The sequence below is a fragment of the Panthera uncia genome (genome assembly GCF_023721935.1).
Source record: "Panthera uncia isolate 11264 chromosome A3 unlocalized genomic scaffold, Puncia_PCG_1.0 HiC_scaffold_11, whole genome shotgun sequence".
NCBI lineage: Eukaryota > Metazoa > Chordata > Mammalia > Carnivora > Felidae > Panthera > Panthera uncia.
The window spans coordinates 82,903,282-82,925,729 of record NW_026057578.1 but is presented as its reverse complement, the minus strand read 5'-3'; the positions used below and the strand labels follow the sequence as shown (position 1 = coordinate 82,925,729).

The 22,448-nt window shown below is 37.9% G+C and overlaps 2 long non-coding RNA genes across 5 annotated transcripts in view; one reads left to right on the top strand and one right to left on the bottom strand.

Moving 5' to 3' along the window:
* The window catches only part of LOC125937043 (uncharacterized), a 349,554-nt gene that overhangs the window by 162,220 nt on the left and 164,886 nt on the right, over positions 1 to 22,448 (top strand). The gene's annotated exons all lie outside the window — the stretch shown is intronic.
* On the bottom strand, positions 12,733 to 17,358 carry LOC125937042 (uncharacterized). Its single transcript, XR_007462225.1, has 2 exons — positions 17,233 to 17,358; positions 12,733 to 13,068 (listed from the first exon to the last, which is right to left on the bottom strand). It is a non-coding gene; the product is annotated as an uncharacterized LOC125937042 (long non-coding RNA).

Genomic DNA, 22,448 nt, shown 5'->3' with positions numbered 1-22,448 from the left:
GGTTATGAAATAAAACATTGCTAGTTTTCTAGAAACTTCCTTTGTGCTCCTTTCTGACATAGCCCCCCTCTTTTAGGCTTCAAACATAATTACTATTCTATTGTGACAATAATTTCCTTTGTATACTGTATAGTGTTACCACTAATACATACATCATAAAATTGCATTGTATTTCCTTTTCTTTTTGAACTTAATAAAAATGGAATCATGCTGTAAATCTCCTGTTGTCACTTACTTTTCCCCCCTCAGTTCTGTTTGTGAAATTCATTGACACATGTTATTGATGTTTACTCTGTTTTATTGTGGTATATTATTTTACTTTATGAATACACCACAATTTATTTTTTCCATTCTACTTTTGATGTACTTTTGGGTTGTGTCCAGTTTTAGGCAATGCTATCCAAATGATTGGTACATTTATCCTCTGAGGCAAGAGTTTCTCTGATGTATATGTTGTCTAGAATTGCTTGGTCATAATGAGTTCACATATTCAACTTTTTTAGATATTGCTAAACGTTTTCCAAAATAGTTGTAGAAATATATACCTCTACCAGTGGTATATGAAATGTGACATTGCATCCACGTTCTCACCAACAGTTGGTATTGTCAAATTCATAATTTTTTCAAATCTGCTGAAAGTATAACGATAGCTTATTGTTCTTTTAATCCGTATTTCTTTGATTACTAGTAAGGCTGAGCACATTCTCATATGCTATTGACTACTCAGATTTCCTTTTTTCAAGTTAATGTCTTTTGTCTATTTTTTCTTTTTCTTTTTTCCCTTTTCTCTGTCCTCTGCTCCTCTGTCTCTTCATCCCACCCTCCCTTCTGCAATTTTCAGAAATTATTCTGTAGTCTGGATTGCAGTCCTTTTTTAGGTACGTGAATTGCAAATGTTTTATCCTCATTGAGGCTATCTTCTTGCCATATTTATGGTGACTTTTGATGGACAGAGGTTCTTAATTTTAGTATAGTCAAACATCCATCTTTTTTATTACAGAGTTTGCTTTTTGTGACTTGCTTAAAAAATCCTTCTGTACCCCAAGAAAATATTATCTTCTAAAATCTCACTTTTTTGCTGTCACATGTAGATGTTTAGGATTAAATACCCAGAATTGATTTTTATATAAGCATAGGTAAAAGTAAATTTTATTTTATTTTCCAAATGAATACCCAATTGTTCCAACACAGATTTTGGTATTTTAGACTTTTACTATTAATCTGCAATGCCAACTCTCACTGTACATCAGTTGTCCAGATAGGTATTGTTCAATTTCTGGGTTCTCTATTTTGTTTCAATTAATCTATAAATTTTTCCACCTCAGAGCCTAGACCATGCTTTTTAATCATTATAGCTTTATGATAAGTTTGAATAATTAGTAAGATAAGGTTTCCCAATTTTCTTCTTCTTCATGTATGTCTTGGTCAAGAATATTAATTATATTAACATTAATAGAAATTAATATTTCCACATGAAGTTTAGAATCAGTGTTCAAGTTTTAAAACACAAACACATATCCATTCTCTCTCTCTCACTCCCTCTTTCCCTCTCTCACACACAAACTATTGGGATTTTGATTCTTTATTCAATAGAATAAATGCTAAACTGTTGAGGTTTATTCTGTTGAGTCTATAGATCAGTTTGGGAAGAATAGACATTTCTATAACATTGAGTTTTGCAGCCTTTTAATATACTTTTTCTATGACACTAAAATCTCTTTAAAAACAATTTTATTATTTTCTCCGTAGAGATCTTTTATTCTTTTGTTAAATTCATTCCAAATAATCCATATGTTTTGTAAATTATATTTAACAAAATTATATTTTCTAAGTAATTATTGTTGGTACATAAAAATTCAAGTTCTTATATGTTAATTTTGTTTCAAACAACCTTGATAAACTGACTTCTAATTTTATATCTGAAAAAAAGTTTGGCTTTTTATAACCTTTATGTTTTTTTCTTTACTATACTGTCTAGGACCTTTAGTACATCAGTGAATAAAATTGGTGATAGTGAGCATCTTTGTCTTATTTTCAATCACAGAGGAAATAAATTCAACATTTCACTCTTAAGTGTGCTATTTTATTATATGTGTGCATATGTATTATAATATATATACATGCATGTATGTTTATGCATATATGTATTACATGTATTTTTAAATTATTATTTAAAAATTATTTTAAAAAATGTCCCTCATTTCCTCTTTTCCTGTCTCTTTTATTAAGAGTTTTTACTTTAACATCATTACAGCGTTTTGAACTTTATCAAATGTTTTTTTTCGCAACTACTGAGATAATTAGGTTATTTTTCTCTTTTTAATCTCTTAGTGTGGTGGTTTATGTTAATTCATTTTTTAAAATTCATTTTTCTAATGTTAAACCATTTGTACTGAGGGATTAAACCCAATGTAGTCATGATTTATTATCCTTTTTATACATTTAAAATTTTTTTCCAATATTTTATTTAGTGATAGCCGTAATGTTTTTTTTTTTAATGGTCCTTTCAGATTTTGATACCAAATTTATGTTAGACTTCTGGTTTTTGCTAGGGATACAGAAATGGTTATAAAGCATATGAAAAGGCAAGACAAAAATAATATAGCTCCAAAAGACAAAACAGTCATCAAATGCAGGCTCAAATGTGGCACATATGTTGGAATTGCCTGAAAAAGATTTAAAATAAATATAAATAATATTTTAAAGAGTTTCATAGAAAAGGCAGACAGCATGCAAGATTGCATGGGTAATTTTAGCAGGGAGATCAAAACTATAGAAAATATCAAATGGAAATACTAGAAATGTAAAACACAATGACAGAGATGAAAAATGCATTTGTCAGACTCATTAGTGGATTTGATACAGCTGAGGAAAGAATTAGTGAACTTCAGGCTAGGTCTATAGAAATTACCCAGATTGAAACACAATGAGAAAAAGTGAAAATAAAACAAAGACAGAACAGACTATCCAAGAATTCTGGGACCATAGTAACATTCTTAACATAGGTATAATTTAAATCTGGAATGGGAGAGGGGAGAGGGAGAGAGAGGGAAGGAGAGAAAGGGAGACAGTGAGAGGGTACCAGAGAGAGGAGAAGAAAAAGAAGGAAGGGGAAGGAGCAGGAGTGGGAAGAGAATATTTGAAGAGATAAAGATTATGCTAGCTTCAAAGACTGAGTTAGGGACTGTTATGGACTAAATTGTATCCCTCCAAAATTCATCTACTGAAGTCCTAATTCCAGTACTTCAGAATGTGAGTGTATTTGGTGATAGGGCCTTTAAAGAGATAATTATGTTAAAATGAGGCTGTTAGGGTGGGCCTTAACCTAGTCTGACTAGTGTTCTTATAAGAGGGATTAGGACATCCAAAGAAAGACACAGCGATGCATTCATGCACAGAGGGGCGACCCTGTGAAGAAGCATCAAGAGTGTGGCCATCTACAAGCCAAAGAAAGGGGATTCAGGAGAAGCCAACTCTCCTGGCACCTTGGTTTTGCACTTCAAGGCTCCAGAACTGTGAGAAAGTGGATTTCTGTTGTTCAAGTAACCAAATCTGTGACATTTTGTTATGGCAGTCCTAGGAAACTAATACAAAGAGTGTTCTGGAAGGTCTTGAGTTTTCAGAAAATGTTTATCAACCTTGAATCCCTTTACATTCTCCCAATGTGGAGTGGGATCTTCTTGGTAACTCTTCTTACATGAATGAAGCTCTATGAACTTTAGCTTTTTGCTGCCCTGTACCTCTTGACTTACAGAGCTTAGAACTATTCACTACTATTTTATAGAACGTAGGTTGCAAATTTGAATGCTTATATGGACTGGTCAGTGAGTGTGGATGATTTAAGCAGACAGATAATATAAAAAATGTAAAACTCTTGATATCCTCTCATAATCTATTCCCACTTTTGATAGAAACATAAATATACAGAAATAGTTCTTTACTACAGGAAAAAGAGCAGCAGAAGCATAATGATGAATGGCAACTGTGCTGGGTCTCAGTGTCAGGGAAGCAATAGGGAATGGTGGCAACTGTGGCAAATTGGGGATTTCCTGTCTTATCCAAAGGGGGCAGTTACCATTAGTTCAGTTAATTGTTACCATGTTGAATTATAAGTGTGGATTTAACAGATCTATTTTTCAAGAGAAGTCTGGAAGCAGAGTATGTATGTGAAATTACTCATTGAGTATGTTGGCAACTAATCATTAAACAAACAAACTATACAGGCAAGAGAACACAGGTGGACAGATACGGCATGTGAATTGTGTTTGCAAATTTTGCTGTAAACAGTTATTATTCTCATGCAGATCTTTTGTAATTGCTTTATGTAATTAGAGTTCAACTGCAAAGACCAAGGCTTAGCTAGTTTAATAGGAATTGACTGACAAATTATTAATCATATGGTATTCATTGTTTGAATTAAAAATGCTTATATGGTCCCCCTAGCATTTTCTGTGTGGATTGTTTAAATTTATTTCAGTTGGTAGATGATTTGGTTCAGAAAGTAGAATCTCCGTTTCTTTTCCAGAAAAAAAAATGTGCAACTTATTAAGAATAGGTTTGGGGGAGAGAATTTACCCAATTTGGGCATCAAAAGGTGGAAACAACCTTATTCCCATTTAGGTAAGCAAAATTTCAGTTTTCTTTATGCAACGTAACAAAAGAGGTTGTCATTTGCTTAGTGTAAAATGATAACCTGACAGGGCTTTAGCAGATAAATATCAAAGTTAACATGTGGGTTATATTTGCATGTTTTCTTTCATCATTGTCCTAAGAAACTGTAACTAATTTTCAACTGCATGTTAAATCCTGGCTGTGTATGTAAGAGAAAGACTTCAACAAGTTTGTTAAGCACTTCCTTCATTTTTGCTCCAGATTTAGGGAACTGCTTACAGAAGGCATGAGATCATTTGAGGTCTCAATAACTTTTTGAGAATGCCTTGTAAGAATACAGGATCTAGTATATTGAGAATAGGAAGTAACTCATTCTTATTTCTATTTTACCACGTGTGTGTGTGTGTGTGTGTGTGTGTGTGTGTGTGTGTGTGTATGTGTGTAGGAGAATATAGGGCCAGGAAAGACTATAGCATTTAACCTATTTTTATATTTAAAATGGGTTTATTGTATGCAACATATAGTTGGGTCTTGGGTTTTTTTTAATCCTCTCTGATAATCTTTGTCTTTTTAATTGATGTATTTAGGCCATTCACATTTAAGGTGACTATTGATATAGTTGGACCAATATCTACCATATTTATGTGTTTTTTTAATTGCATTTTTTCTTGTTTTCTTTTTCTGTCCTATTTTTCTACTTCCTCTGGTTTTAATTGAGGATTTTATATAATTTGCTTTTATCTCCTCTCTTTGCATAGCACATATACTTCTTTAAATTTTTTTTTTGTAATTGCTCTAGAGTATGCAGTATAAATTTTTAACTAAGTTCAGTCCATTTTCTTTTTCTTTTTTTAAAAATGTTTTTAAATGTTTATTTATTTTTGAGAGAGAGACAGTGTGAGCAGGAGAGGGGCAGAGAGAGAAAGGGAGATACGGAATATGGAGCAGACTCCAGGCTCTGAGCTGTCAGCACAGAGCCCAATGCAGGGCTCAAACTCATGAATCATGAGATCATGATCTGATCTGAACTCAGACACTTAACCGACTAAGCCACCCAGGTGCCCCAAGTTAAGTCTATTTTCAAATAACATTATTCCACTTCATGTGTAGTGTAGTTTAATACCAGAATTTTCAAATCCCTGAAATATAGTATTTATTAATTCATTTAAAAGATCAGTGTGGAACACATTCTATGTGACATGCTGTGCTAGTTTCTGAGAGCACTTTGATGAGCAACACTGTCACTCATTTTTAAATGGGGAAGACAATGAATGAAGTGATCACAGGTATACATTTAAAATGCTTAGTTTTATGAAGACGTAAGCAGAGATCTGTAGGCTATGCTGAGGGTATGAGGGTAACTCTAGAATGTCCTCCTCTGGGGAACTTTTCATTTCACTGGCCTTCCTAAAGATGACAGAAAGAAAACTAGGTGTATTCCTGGTCAAAGATTCTGAGAATATTTCTGGACTGAATCAGTTCTTGAGGGATATGGGAGGTGCAGTCTGTCTTTTCTTTCAATATCTTTATTCCCACTATTCCATGCCCCTCCACCCCCAACTCCCTCACCCAATTTAGGTGAAAGCAAATTACTGTTGAACTCCTCTTCCTTTTTCTTCTCTCTGTTCCACTTTCTCCTCAAATCTATAATAATAAGTAGTGGGAGAAGGGTGGAAGGGAAAGCCTTCTAATGGACATTTGGCACACTACTTTATTTGGTCCTTCCTTCACCTAAAGTCTACTTCAAGCTGGTTTTAAATAATTTCCAGGATTTCTGTAGAGCATGTCCAAATTAGTAGCATCATGGAATAATCACTTTAACCCAACTGTAAGAATAATACTATGTTTGTTTGGTGTTAGAGCCATAAAAATATCCTGAGAATTAGCAGATTATGAATGTTCATAGTCACATAGGAGTACAAAAAGTGCCATCTTTATTTTTCTAAAACTTATTTTATTCTGACTTTGAACTATTTTGCCTGATGCAGAAAACTTAATCTTGTTCTTTAGATAGACTCCTTTTCTTTGTTGTCAGATCCTTTTATCTCCTTCTTTCTCCAAGCATTGATGTTACTTTAGATGGGGGTAGCTGACACCATGGTGTTGCTAAGGAAAGTGTGTGTTTTATATCTCCATCTGTTACTATTCTGGACTCTTTTTATGTTTAGTGTTTTTTTATGTTTATATTTTTTAATGTTTTTTTTAATTTTTGTTTATTTTTTAAATGTTTATTTTTGAGAGAGAGAGGGAGAGCACAAGCAGGGGAGGGGAAGAGAGAGAGAGAGAGAGAGTGAGACACAGAATCTAAAGCAGGCTCCAGGCTCTGAGCTGTAAGTGCAGAGCCCGACACAAGGGTCAAAACCACAAATTGTGAGATCATGACCTGAGCCAAAGTTGGACGCTCAACCAACTGAGCCACCCAGGCACCCCCTCCCTATTCTGTAATCTTTGAGATACCACCTAATCTCTTCTGACCCTTGGGCATGTATTCTATCCACTATGGCATATATAGAACCCAAAATCATCCCTTCTTGGATTCTGGTGTTTGTTCTTTTTCCCTGCGTGCCCATGAAAGAGGTCTCACTTTGGTGAGACCTCCATTATCATGTCTGCTGTGCATTCTCTGGACTTAGAGAGACAGAGAGACAGAGCACCAGAGGTAAGGAGAGTGCAAAGGAACCAACACACCTGGACTTACACCTTATGATGTCATGACTGGGGTAACTTCTTGCTCAGCTCTAGTAGCCAGTAGAGTTTTTTGAAAAAGGCCTTGGCTTTATTGTTGAGGCTAATCTGTGTTCAAATAGCATTTGTTTGTATGTTTCACTTTGGTGAGTTAATTATCTTTGTGAGTATTTTTCCATCTATAAAGTGGGTATAATAATACCTACTTTAGTGAATGGTTATAAGTTTAAGTGGGATGCATTGTAAAATATCAGTATACTTCCCAGCCCAGAGTAAATTTGAGTTCAATTTCTTCTCTTGGAACAGTAGTCTCAAGTAAGTCATTTCTTGTCTCTGGTTTTTAATTTCTTCCTTGGTAAAGTCAAGTCTATGGTAAAGGAAGGGTAAGTGTGATTAAAAAGAGAAAAGAATTAGACCAAGTAACATCTGAGATTCTTTCTATTTCTAAAGTTCTAAGATTCCGAGTAAGGTCACTAGGGGACAAAGGGAGTCTGTTCTGTTCAGAGAATCAGCCAGTTTTTGGAACATAGAGCCAAGCTTGCTGTGCGCTATTGTGTGACTCCCTGGCCCTGGGATTTCAGTAAAGGCCTTGGCGATGGCCTATAGCTATGGAGTTCCCCTGGCTGTAGCTGTTCACTCACAGCCTTGAACAGACAGGGAAACAATGAGGGAAATGAGAAAAATAACAAAGATGTTATTTTTCAGCAGCTCCCAGCTAATCGCTCCCCTCACTTTCTTCTTCAGACAGACCTTTGGGACACTGGAAATCAAAGCTTTATTGCCACCCAGCTGCCACCTGTTGCCAACTTTCTACAAGTCTGCTCCATGTCACTTGTGTTCAACTTATACCAATGTTTCTTGAGAAACTAACTCAACCCAGTTACTGGGCTGAGCAAGGAAACTTGCTTGGTAATGGTTGGCTTTAAACAGCAGGTGGATAGAGCAAGCAGAGCTTGTGTGATATGTACTCCTGATATTTACTGGTTCTGTGACCTTGGTTAAGATGCTTCTTAACTTCCCTGATACTGTTTCCTCAACTGTAAAATGGAGATGTATGTATTGAGTACCATGAAAACACAGTAGTACTATAGAGAGTTGTGGCAAGGATCAAGTGAGGTAATGTGTAGGACATGGTAAACACTACGTGGATGGTAGTTAAAATTCTTGTAAAGGATAAGGGTGTCATGATTATGGTTGCAGCATTGTGAATTGTATATGGGCTCTGGAGCAGGGGTAGCTTCTGGGATCCCAGCTCCTCACTGCAGTCCTAAAGCTTATTGCCTTCTAGACTCTTCTACTGGGCTATACCTGTACCTTCCCTTCCTCTCAAGTCACAAGGCCCGGGAGGGCCTCTGTAGCTACATGGGTTATTTCTAGTCATCAGAATTGCCCTATTATTGAAAAAGACGCATACTTTAAAATTTGGGGGCTCTATTGAATAGGTCAATATTTTCTTAACCAAGGATTCTTAACCTTGCATTCAAGGGCCACTAAGAACTTTGGTCTTTCTGTAACTTCATGAAATGAAAAAATTGATATGAAAGAGCATTTTTCTGAGAAGTCAATCAATCTCTCCTGTAGGTTCTCAAAGGCATCTCTGTCCCAGAAAAGGCTGAGGGTCCATATTCTCAATGACATATTTGGTTTCCCTTCTGATAAAAGTGGATACGGTAAGGTTAAAAATTATACCCTGTGGGGAGATCAGAACCTAAGCAGGTTGTATTGTTTGGGCCCAGAAGCCAGGGGATGAGGTGGAGGAAGGCTGTTTAATGACCAGAATGTTTGTGGTTGGCCTCTCTTGTCCTTTAGAGTTACTGGACAGTCGGGAGCAATTGAGATCTACCATATTCCAAATGCAGTTTAGTCAGTGGTGACCTCCTAGGACAGCATGGCCAGGGCTGAGGAACAGGCAATTATTTCATGGACTTTAGAGCTGGAAAAGAACTTGGACATCACCTAGTTTAACTCAGATGAGACAAAGGAGGCCTGAAGGGGTTGGGTGACCTGCCCACAAAGTCAATGGCAAACTCCAGCTGGGATCTGACTCTCCGAACCTCCCCTTCCCTTAGCTTCTCCTCCCCTTCCCTTCCCTTCCCAAGCAAATCTTTGTAATTATTAGCTCCTAATTGTCACACAGATGATAAAGAGTTGGATATTTGGGCAAATGCACAGAAGTTTTGAAGACAGCATAAGGAAACTGTAGAGGTTCTGTGGTAGTAGATGTGCTGGAACCCTTATTTTTAATCAATATGATTGAAACTGCTAAAACTTAGAATATGTTGCTTTCCCCATGATTAGATGTACTAACTGGTTTAAGCAGATAACAATTCTAAGACTTTAAACAATTCTGGCTTTTTTCTAACTATAAAAACAATTTGGGATTATATTATAATTGGGAAATATAAAAAAAGATGAAAGAAAAAAATCACTCATTACATAACCTCATAACTGAGGGGTAACTCCTATTCATATCATGGGATATTAACTTCTGATTTTCTCTTTATCTGCCTCTGTCTCCCTATAGCTCGCTCTCTCTCTCTCTCTCTCTCTCTCTGTACTGTAGATTTGGGACCGTATTGTATTGATTGCATGGTATCCTGATTTTTCCATTTATAATCATATCATGAAATGCCATCTATGCCATTAAAAAAGACTTCTAAAAACCTCACACTTAATGGTCACTGATATGCCATTGCATAGCTGTATCCCGATCCCAGGTTAATTTAAAATTGACCCTGTGGCTGGACATGTATGTCCACAGATATTCTAAATAGTGCTGTGATGAACATCTCCACACATAAATCTTTATTCACACCTCTTATTACTTCCTTGGGGTAGATAACTGGAAGCTGAGCTACTCGGGCAAGAGGCATGACCTTTTCCAAATCTCTTGATACCTACTGTCAAATTCAGAGGCGTTTTAAATGTGAAGAAAAGGTCAGTGGAAAAGGCTCTCCTCAAACTTTTTTTATGGGGCCGATGTACTGAACTTGCTGACCCAAACCAGATTTTTTATGACTTTAACGCATGTGAAACTTGATAATCACTAAAAAGGATCCTGTCTATCTTGGATGGTCTATGAGGTGATTTCCTGTTCATTCAGAAAGTAACTGTTGGCAACTTACTATGTGCTGGATACTTAGGATACTTGAGGGCCAACAGATGACAGGGGAGAAAATAATCTCCTAGACGATGATGTGTTTGAATATTAATGTGACTGAGTGGAAACATTGACTTCCAGGCTTCAAGTGAGGTTTCAGAGGCTGAATTATTGTCTTAGATGAATTATTTGTGTTTATTTACACAGTTTATTTCTTTGAGTATTTTCCCATTTTCCCTGATCCTCCCTCAGTTTTGAGTAAGTTATATAACTCTTCTTGCTTCTATCTAATTTTGCCTCCCAGAGGACTGCTTGCTGGGAGTAGTATGGGAATATTTAGCTTAGTAAGAGGTATTTTTTAAAAGAGTATAATTGGTCCTGTTTTCCAGGAGGAAAAGCTGTTCAATCTCAGTCATACCTGTCTACTTTTATCAAGTGCACAGAAATTCTAGAAGGGAGAAGTTACACTCCTAGGTGCAGTAATTGGGTCTCCTGCATTCATTTTGTTGCCCACAGTAGGTCAGGAAGTGTCTAGTAAATGGTCATTTCTTCTTCTTAAGTACCTTACTGTCCCTTCCCATTTCCCTTTCCTTTCCGTTGGATGACACATCTATGCCTTTGTTGGAGAGGGTACTATTCCACATAAATACGGTAACTATTTTTTTAATTGTTTATTTATTTGTGTGTGTGTGGCGGGGGAGGGGCAGAGAGAGAGGGAGACACAGAATCCGAAGCAGGCTCCAGGCTCTGAGCTGTCAGCACAGAGCTCAATGCGGTGCATAAACCCATGGATGGCGAGATCATGACCTGAGCCAAAGTCAGATACTTAGCCAATGAGCCACCCAGACACCCCTAAACATGGTAACTATTATTGTTGTGATAGAAAAATCTGCAGCATAACTATTGAACCACAAACTATATTTTTTTCCGGTAACACCAGCCACGATCTACATTTTGAAAAGTTCATGTCTTCATACAGTTATTGTTTGAGGCTATGAATACCAGGAACAGAACAGAGACTAGCTTGAACCCACCCTTTTCAGGAGCAGTTGAACCTAATTAACATGGAAACTCAGCGCAGTGGGCAAACAAGTGGTGTTCAGATGAAATCATGCTCCTTCCCTGAGGCCAGGCATCTAGTCCAGTCTGTAAAATTTAATGTCTATTGAAGAGAGGTATAGCTTTTTAATTTTTATTAATTTTTTTTTGAGTTTGCTTATCTAAGGAGAAAGAAAGCATGTGTCTTTAATTTATCTCTTTGTGGATCCTTTGCTAGAATCCCAGCTTCATTGAATATTTAGAATGCTTTTGCTTTAAAAGCAGAAACATGTTTGAGTAAGAACTAATTTTTCATCGTGTAGACAAATATTTGAGTAACTGGTGGAAATAATAAATTACCAGCATAAAGTGATTTCATTGCTCTTAAAAGCAAAAAAGCACTCCTGGGAATTTCACGGAAATGACTCCATTTTCATATCACTCCCATGATAGCCATTTGATCTTACTCTGGGGTGGACTGGCATGCAAGTTTATTTTTAATAAGTGAGCACCTACATATTCTCTGGGAAAACAAGTGGAGAAGTGGGTATTGGGGGAAAACAACCAAGATCTAGAAGTGATGATCACGTCCTTGATGCCCTGCCCAACTTTTTAATTTTTGCCTTCAAACAAAACTTGCTTGTAGGAACTGCCTTGAAAGACTATGTTGTTCTTTCCAAGGAGTTTAATGAGTGCTCATTATTTCGACCATTTGCACTTTCCTGTTTCTCAGATTCTAAATGCATAATCCAATTATGGTTTGTGGGTCTGGTTGGAAAACAGTCTGACTAGGGAATTTACATTTTGAGCCACATTGGTCTTTGGGAGAGAGAACCATTGCTGGATCTGGGATGGTATTAAAGAACTGGATCTCTGAGGGGCGCCTGGATGGCTCAAGTCGATTAAGCATCCGACTTTGGCTCAGGTCATGATCTCACGGTTCATGGGTTCGAGCCCAGCATTGGGCTTGTGCCAACAGCTCAGAGCCTGGAGCCTGCTTCGGATTCTGTGTTTCCCTCTCTCTCTGCCCCTCCCCCACTCGCCTCTAAAAAATAATAATAAACATTAAAAAAAATTAAAAAAAGAACTTGATCTCTGGGTTCAGGCTGTATGATTTAATCTTAGTTTAGCCCACACAACCTTTGGGTTCTAGGAGAGGGATTTAACCAACTCTTTGCTTAAGCTCTTTGAGCTTCCTCTGCTTCATAAGGTAACAGAGAGGATTAAATGGGCTGATGCATGTGGCATTGGCATATGGCAACATCTGAATACATGTTAACTGACACTATCACGCTGGAAACACAAAAATAATAATTTTCTTGTTTCAGGATTGGTAGAAGAACACTCATAGATGGAGCCAATACATTTGCAATCCAGGTGTGGCTTTTTCTCTAACCTCACACATATGCAAAGCACTCCTTACACACATTACCGAGTTTTCTTTCTCTGGTGCACAGAAATTTTCACCGTGATGCCTCTAGAGTAGGTTAAGAAGTTTATATTCTCTTTTAAGATATTTTCCTTTTATCTGCCCGGTGATAATCATTTCCTGTACTTTGTCTGTGACATCATATTCAAAATATGTTAGTGCCTGGTCTTTCTGGCATTAAGCCAACATCACTGGCCCAGAGTTTCTGAAATCAAAACACAGATTTTACAAAGTCATACTGAAAGTTAGACATAATTTGTGTTAAAGAAAGTAAACAAAGCTGGGTATCCTAAAACACACACCACCCCTCCAAAGATCTAACTTGAATTCAGGTGAAGCTCAAGTTCTTGCACATTTTTCTGGCATTGATCCTTTTTGACTGGCACTCAAACCTTTCTTTCTAAACGTATCATATTTCTTCAACTGGGGTCTCTGGACCTCATCCACCATTGGGCTTTGTGGGTTTTTCCTAGTGTCTGAAATTAAATGTTTGTCTGGTTATTTTTTTTTTTTCTTTTGTCCCAGGAAGGCTGTCTTTGGATTTCATTAGATTCTTACCGGTTCAAAATTTTTGTTTTACCTGAGCTGGCTCTTTACTCTTCCCATACTGATATGCCTTCCGTGATCTGGAGCCACATGGCTTATCTCTACCCCTGGATCTTTTCTTTTCTGATATTTAACATTTCTGGCTTCTTGCAGTGCCCTTCCCGCCTGCTACACCAGGATTTTACACCATCATCTGTTCTGTTACCACCTCCACAATTTGTGATTTATCCTCATCCCACCTGGATGGTTACTTCCCTCAAAATCAACTCTCTTATTTACTTAAATATATTTTAAAAGGAAAACAGTGGATAGATCATAAAAAGAGTTGAGTATGAAAGTAGGGGAAGACTGTAACATCAGAGAAAAAAATTCTGTCACAGCGGAAATAGAGGCCAAAGACAGGTGATTCCAGAGCTAGGGAAAGAGGAGTGAGTCTGGGACTGGTGACCCCATAAGGCCTGGGGCTGAGAACAAGAGCCATCAGGAAATCAGTGGAAGCTGGGGATGAGCAGCCAGATATGATGAGTCTGGCTAACCTGTGGGGAAAGGAGATAGTGCTTACATGGGAGAGAAAGGGGCACAGGGTAAGAGTGGGAGCTAGAATATAGAGTTTCTAAGATTGATACAGGGTATTGGGTGAAAGATGGTGCATAGGGTAAGGCTGTAAATGAGAAAGGAGCTTTGGAAACTGAAGAAAAGATGGAGGCTGAAGAGGGGAAATGGGGGATGGGTGAATGTGGAGACTGAGGTGATACAGGCTGAAGGTTAAAGTTAAAGAGAAGAGGCTGTGGAGAGGGAGTGCAGGATATACCAAAAGGGGGACGGGAGGAGATACCTTGAAATGGGCAGAGGCAATTGTGTGTGTGTGTGTGTGTGTGTGTGTGTGTGTGTGTGTGTGTGTGTTTCATGGGGAGCAGGTACAAAGTAACAAATGGAGATCATCTTCTTAAAAGGACAAACCAGTGTCTTAATCTGTTTTTAAGTCTGGCACAGAAATCTGAAGTGCCAATCTCATATTGGCAGAAAGAGATAAACACTCTACAAACACTCTACAACACTCCATAAAAGTGCTTGAAAGTGCCACTGTTTGGGTCAGATAGCCAGGAGATACTCAGTCTACCCTGGCAGTATCTCATAGACCAGGGCAGTGGTTCTTGAACCATAGTGCATGGGAATCACCTGGAAGCCTTGTTATAACAAAGGTTCTGGTTCAGCAGGTCTGGATGGGGGTGGGAATTTCTGTTTCTGAAAAGACCCTGTGATGCTGCTGCTGCTGGTTGGGGACCACACTTGGAGAACTATTTGGCGAGGAAAACTGTTCCATGCCTTTTAGAGATTGTTGCAAATGCTCTTATGCTTCTTTTAGCAGTAGATTGCTATGATATAAAATGAGGTAAGTGAACTTGCCCTTTTAACTCCAAACTTACAAATATAAAACATTTTAAATGTGAAATGAAAACACTTAAAATTACTATTGATTCTTATCAGTGCAACCGTTCAATAAAGAAAAAAAATGTTTTCATTCTCTTCTGTTTTCTGCTTTAATATGGATTCTTAGGTTTGCTTTTTTTTTTTTTTTGAGGAAGTATTATTATTTCATATTGAGTCTCTGGTGGCCACTTTATGACACGAGGGAAGCGGAAATGAAGTGGGGACCCAGGAAAATTTTCTTTCCCAACAGTGGAAAGGTGGGGATGGCTAGTGGTGAAGAGGTTTCTGCTGTTGCTGGGCCAGGATGCTCCTCTGGCCTGGCAGCCTTGCCATGGGGGTTGTCGCCTTGGGGCTTACAGCCCTCTGCCCACTTTGGCTGCTCTAGCCTTTCCCTGGGGTCCAGGTCTGAGCTTGGAGTGCAGGGAGGACCCTTTGGGGGAAGGGCAGGGCGCCTATCCAGTGCTCAAACAGAACCGAGCTGACTGCATCAGAAACCATTGTGTCACCTTGAGCATTTCTAATGATGAATCCACACAATGCACACACCCCAACAGATGCTGGCAGGGTAAACAAAAGCTTTTGAATATTAGCATAAGGTTCACATTTTTCTTTGCTTAGACTGGACAGAATTGTCCTTGCTCTTGATAAAGGATTCCAGGGATTGAGGCAGTGATTAAGAGAGTTGTTTAATCAGAGAAGGGAGACGGTCCAATCAGTAACTAATAAAAATCAACAACATAAAGGATGTTGGATATTGACTTCTTAGCACTCCTCATTTTCAGCCATCAGCGACCTATGTGTATTGGAAGCTGTAGCTGTCCATTTTTGATGTTTCCCTCTTTAGAAAAGGGAAAAAAAGAGATACCTAGAGCAAATCAGAATGAGAGACTGAGTGCTCAGATGCAGAGCAGTCAGATAAAATGCAGGATGCCCAGCTGAGTTTGAATTTTAGATAGATAATGAATACATTTCTGTATGGGACATTCTTATACTTCTGAAATTGAAATTTAGCTGGACATCTTCTATTTTTATGGGCTAAGTCTGACAACTCAAGAGAAAATTTTCTGTTTTGAGAGCAGACTCAACATTCAAGGCTGAGTTACCACTTGTCCTGCTTAATGCCATCCAGAATGTTGAGATTCTCCAAGTACAAAGATGCAAATTCACAAGTGGTATTTGGTATTTATGAATTCATGTGGGTCTTAAGAATTTAGATTTATAATCTTAGAAAAGGAACAAAAAAATTAAGGTTGGTATTGACAGAAAGCCAAAAGTGACTCTTTCTGTACTTTTTATGGCAGTCAGCTAAAGCTGTGATTTGACAGACTGTAACAGCGAGTAACAGATGGGCCACCTTTGGATTATCTGTGCTGTATTCAACACCTCTTTGAACAATAATTATAATTTGTTGGGGGAAAATATCAATTTAAAGGTCAAGTGCTTTCATAAAAAAAGGTGATTATTCAGTATTTTCTACTTTGAACACACCAGGATTCATTGTATTACTGTCTTTTGTGCAGCACATATATGCTGAAAAATGGATCGCTTAATTATATGATTATCTGTCTTCAGGGAGGACATGTGAACATGAATGGGAGCTGTCAAGAGAGGTACATTGCTTTACTTGTGGTTCTTAATCTATATCTATAGCCATTACAGGTTACAAGTTGACTTTTAAAACAAATATCTAAAATATAAATTACTTTTACAATGCAAAGTGGGCATTTTGGTGTAAAGGAGCTCCTTGAGCTGAAAAATGGACACGTTACATGAGTGAGGCTCCAGGCTCACTCCTTTTTTTTTCCCCTCTGATTTTTAGTCATCAGTCTAGAAGAGGCGCAAGGGAAGACACAGCCTCCTAATTAACTGGGGAGAAAGAGGGGCAAAGGCTATGCAGTTAACCTTTATAATTGAATCACCAATTACAGTGATAGAAAGGAATACCGCTTTGCAGTGAATCAGAATTCTGGGAAAATCTCATGAACATTCCAGGCACTGTGAAAACCAGAAGATTGGAGAAGTTAAGCATATGTGCCAAACTCCATTAATCTCTTTGTGTGTTTTTGTTAGTCCTCTGGGCTTCATTTTGGAGAAGAGGTTCAGTGTACAAGAGAAAATTAAGTCAGTAATGCTGGTGTAAGCTAAAATCAGCAGGGAAGCTGGGTTCAGAGGCAACGACACAGGAGGTAGATGATAAAGGTCTTCTTCTAAAGGTGCAACTAGATGCAGACAGTTCCAAGTGACGCCCTTGGTAAACTCTTTCAGTGGTCTCCCAATCTTAGAGCCAGTTAAGCTTTAATTATCTATTTTATGACAAACAGTTATGTAGTTACAGAAGACAGAAAAACAAAATGCTGTCCAACTGTATTAAGGTTGCAGTATATCTACTTACCAAGGGATTCCAACTGAGGATGTTCAGCCCCGAAGATAAAGTCATTGCTTCTTCTTCCAAGAGCGTTTAATGACTTTGAACATCATGTTCAGGGTCAGTTCCTAATATGTAACACCAATCCCCGATCCTGTTCTTGATGGAATGAAAATAATATACACCTTATGTTTCTATATGTCAAATTAATCTAATCCACTTCCTATCCTCATAAACTTATTTACACATGCACCATCTTGGACGGGGTAAATTTGCCAAGAAGAAGAAAAGTCTCCTTACAAAGCTGAAAATATTTTTACAACCCAAAGGTGAGCACCAGACACACGAAAATAATTCATTTTGTGAAGATCGCCAAGAAAACCTTGTTTTGAAATCCCGGTGCCCATGATTACATCATTCCAGGTGAAGCATCCACCGATGGAAACAATGGATAGACATTTGCTCTTCTCCAACTCAGCTGTCTGGTTTCAAAGGGCTTTTTGTTTTTATTTTTATTTTTTTGCCTCTCTTGGCTCCGAGTGGCTGCAACACATGGTAAATCTTTAACTTCAAGTGTCCTTCTGTGGTGACCAACTAAAATATTAGCAAAATAAATGTTTTATGGGAAAATGTTGGCAGGAGCCCCGACAGAAACAGGTGGTATTGGGTTATTTCAATATAATGTAATGATACAGCCAGGTTTCCATCTGGACAGCATGTGGTTGGGTCTGCTCAGAGAGAACCAAAGAGTGTGAGTATGCACTGGGGAAAGCAGCGATGCACAAGTGTGCAGCTAGATGGCTACTTTACAAAATAATAGTCTGAGCTCCGGGTCCTCTGGGTTAAATATTTTTACTGTCAAAATCTGAATTTCTTCATAAAATATTAAAGGTGAAGCAAACCTCTGACATGCAATACTGAGCTGTGTAATTATAAGGCAGTTCCTGGAAACCAAAGAGAGTGTGCATTAAAGCAAGGCGTTTATTATAAAAGAGTTCATTACCCTTGGAAGTGAAGACATGTTTTAGAGGGAGCCTCAGAACAGAGAAGCTTTTTAGCAAGGCTTACCATACTATGAAAACAAGGTTCAGCCTTGTTGGTAAGAATGCAATTAGAAAATAAAGAGAGAATGGGATTAGTTCACTGCTAAGGGCCTGATCGTGATCCAAAGCTAAAGAGATGTATCCTTAATTTACCACCAGGGAAGAGTCTTTCTCCCTCTTCCATAAAATTCCTGCTTCAGGCACTTCAAAACACATGGAATTAGGAACACTTGGAACATTTGGTTTTGCACTCAGCTCTCTGCACTGTGTATTCATGCTAAGCTCGATAATAAACTCTTGGCTCAATAACTCCCTATATGTATCCCAGAGAGAGGCATCAAATTATGGCTATGTGCAGAGGTAGATCCTCTTCAGAGGCACTGAGACCTCACTGCCTGGCTCTCTCAGCTCTCGCCAGAGGAAGAAGACAGGAATATGCACACAGAGAGTAAGCAAGTTGGAAGTGGCTTGCAATTTCCTTGATGCCTACTGGGAGAGTCAGGCAGTCATGGGCACCATCTCCCAAGATGAAGGAGTCCCTTTGACTCCTGGGTACTTGGCCAGGAAAGCCTGGCTTCTAGAGAATTAATTGCAGCGACTAATTGATAATGCAGCAACACGGAGACATTCAAAGCAAAGGTCTAGACGTAAAATCGAAGAGCTGATGGAGAATAGTGATGGAACAGTGAAGGCTCAGCAAGAAGAGATAACGAAGTGAAGAACTTAATGATGAGCCCTCATACCACTTGTACCCAGAGCGGGGGATCCATTCAAAAGGCTCTTGCCTGTTTTACTCAGAGAGTGGACTGCCCTACATTATCTTCTGCATTTTCCTAGATTATTAGAAGAGATGGTGTGATGAGAAACCTGGAAGCTCTGGAGTCAGATTCTTTTACTGTCACTATTGTGGTGCTGGACTGAGGCTAAGGAGAGAATGGTGCCCTAGAGGACAAGGCAAGTTGTACTGTGGACCCTGGCTTACTTGGGAAAATGATTTTCTCCATCTGGAGCATACCTGATACGAAACAATAAAGATGCTTCTTAGTTCTTTTCTTCAAAATGTGTTCGGTACCAATTGTATGCACCACAGGACTTTGGCTCCTGTGGGGTGCTAGAAGGTGGTGGCAGACACAGTCTTCTTAGTTGAGGAGTTTATGGTCTAAAGAGGGAGAGTGTACACCCAGAGGGGAACTGAAATTTGAGCTGCCCAAGGGTGTAGGCTCTGTCTTATTCTTCATTTTACTCTCCATCACACAACATATAGTAGATGCTAAAATAAATGCTGAACTGAACTAGACTAAAAGACAGGTGATGGGGTTTGGCGGGTATCTGGTCACATGTCTTAGAAATGTCTTTTGAACTCTTTGGTGGGTCTCAATTCCTCTGTGTAGAATGAAGAGTTAGACGACTGGATCTATCTCCCTTCTAGCTCTCAAATCCCTAGGTCCTTAACTGAGAGAATATGGAGAAGACAGTATATACACTGAAGTGCCAATGATTATAGGTAACAAGTCCTACCATTTGTTAATATCTCCTACGTCGGGTAGGATTTAATCCCTACCATAAATCTGTAAAGTTAGAAGCTTTGTCTCCATTTTTCAGATGAGTAAACCCATTCTCTTTTCCAAGTTCACATAGCTGATGAATGTTGGAATTGGGATTCCCCAAACTCAACTCTATCTGACTCCAAATACTGTGTTCTTTCCGCTGTATATCAAACTGCCTCCCACCTCTGTGCTAAGGAAATATTGGAGTGAATGTAATGATTTAAGAGAGAGGTGGAGAACTTTGTAACCAAGACATGATTTATGTCTCAGATTTAACTGCTTGGCTTTTTAGCCAGGTGGTGTTTTTTCAGTCTTTAGAGATCATCTGAGATTGGGGCAGGTTACTGAATTAATTGCACAACCATTGAAAACTCTGAGTGTCTTGCCTTGGAGTTCTCTCCCTGAGTTCTCTTTTCTCCTGAGTTCTAAACTATCCAGGCCTCCAAATGTAATGACACCAGTTCTTCCTTAAGGAAAAGTAAATACTTTAAGCCATAGAGTAAAGTGAGTGGGCTTCTCCCAGTCAGGGAGGAGGCTGGAGCAGAGTCTGTGTTTTGTAGGTGGGGGAAGCAGTGGTATTGACCTGTGGACCCCTCTTGCCCTTCCGCTGGCCTGTGGTGGCTTATACTAAGAGGCAGGGGGAGAAAGGGAGGCCAGGAACTTTGTGGAGAAACATAGTGACTCTGGTGCCCCTTGAATTGTCATTTGGCTCTACATGGCGTGGTTGAAGTGAGGAAGGCTACCTCACTAAGCTTTAGGCCATTGGGGAAATTGTCCATACAATTCTTGGATGTTGTGGTGACAAAAAATCAGATGCAGATGTAGAATTTGGGTGGTCATTCTGAGAACTTATTGAAAATATTGCTAATGACTAATATTTATGAGCACTTAATATGTGCAGGGTCTTATGCTAAGTGGTTTTCAGGTGAGAAAATTGAAGCTTAAGAAGGTTGGGTAACTGGCCAGAGGTCATAGGAGGTAGGAAGGGTGAATCCAAATCAGTTCCGTCTTGAGCCTAAAACTCAACCTCTTAATCATTATGCTTAAGTTATAGCCCAAATGTAGTGCTGTATAAATAAGGTAGTGAATGTATGTGGTACCAGTGGGGTAAGTTGGGACTCATGGATAATCATTTAGTCTGGATTAGAGGGGCCTTTCCTTTTGCCATGGCGAAATAAGTTTCAGATGTATTAAATATGAGAGCTAAAAACAAAAGCAAAACACAAATCAGTAGATGCAATGGCAGAAGTTCGTAAATATAATAAGTGATGTTATAAGGCAAAGAAGGACTTTATAAAAATAATTTAAAAATATGACAGAAGATGGATAGATTTGGCCACAAAAACCCTCCAACATTTCTAAATATCAAAACTATGAGGAAAGTTGAAAGACAACTGGGGGAAATGTGTATAGTCTTTGTCAGCTAAAAGGTGCATATCCCTAAAATATACTGCATTCTTACCAACCAAATAAAGAGACAAACACTCTAATAGAAAAAAGGTTAAGATCATGAATAAATAATTAACTTCTCTGTTAATAGAGAAGAAATACAAATGGACAATCAGCAAATTAATACAGGCTTAATCTCACTAGCAATAAAAAATTAAATTTTAATTCATGTCTGTTTTTTTTAGTTGTCAAAGAGAAAATAAGCTGTTAAGGACATTAGTGAAATTCACCACACTTTGGGACATTTTCATATATTTATGGCAGATTGTACTTGTACAACTTACCTGTAAGGCATTTGTCTGACATGTATCAATGTTTTAAATTTGTTCACACTCTTTGTCCTAAATTCTACATCTAGTAATTTGTTCAAGAAAAATCATGTTAATAAATGTATGCAATGGCTTGCCTCTAAGGACAGGTATTGAAAAATTAGAAACAATCAGAAGACTCAATATTAGAGAATGGTTAATTTAAGTTTTTTACTTTCATCTGAACAGTAAGGAATCTAATAGAATTTATCCAGTCACTCAAAATAACTTTGCAGAATATTTGATGCCATGGAAAAATGTTTAGTATGCATCCCTTAGTGAAAAAGTAGACTACTAAATGATATACATTTTTTTCTAGAGATTATATGTTTACACATTTCCTAAAATGACTAGGAAAAAAAGACACAAAAATGTTAATAGGGTTTATCTCTCTGACCAAGGAGATTATATATATATATATATATATATATATACACACACACACACACACACACACACACACACACACATATGTGTATATGTATATATATTATGTACATATATATATACATTTTTTTCCTTTTTGGTGTTTTTTTTTTTTTTTGGTAATTTTAAAATATTTTACATGTATTTTTTTTAACCCAGAACAAAATGGTATTAAAAAGTAGACTGCCTATTTTCTATATGGTTTCCTAAGACATGGTGTATTTGTGTGTGTGGGAGGGCTAAGGACCAAGTGCTATGAAATATATCACCTGAAATACTGCTTTCATTTCTAGTGTGTTATTACGGTTTTGGGAAACCTAGTGTATTCTAAGGAGCAAAAAATGCATGTAGACGCAATTTTACTTTGAGAATTCCAAGCTAAGGCAGAGAGCTATTAATTTATTACGTATATGAATATAAAAACTAGACAACAAGATGTTAACTTGACTTGTGAAGTGGATTCACTTATG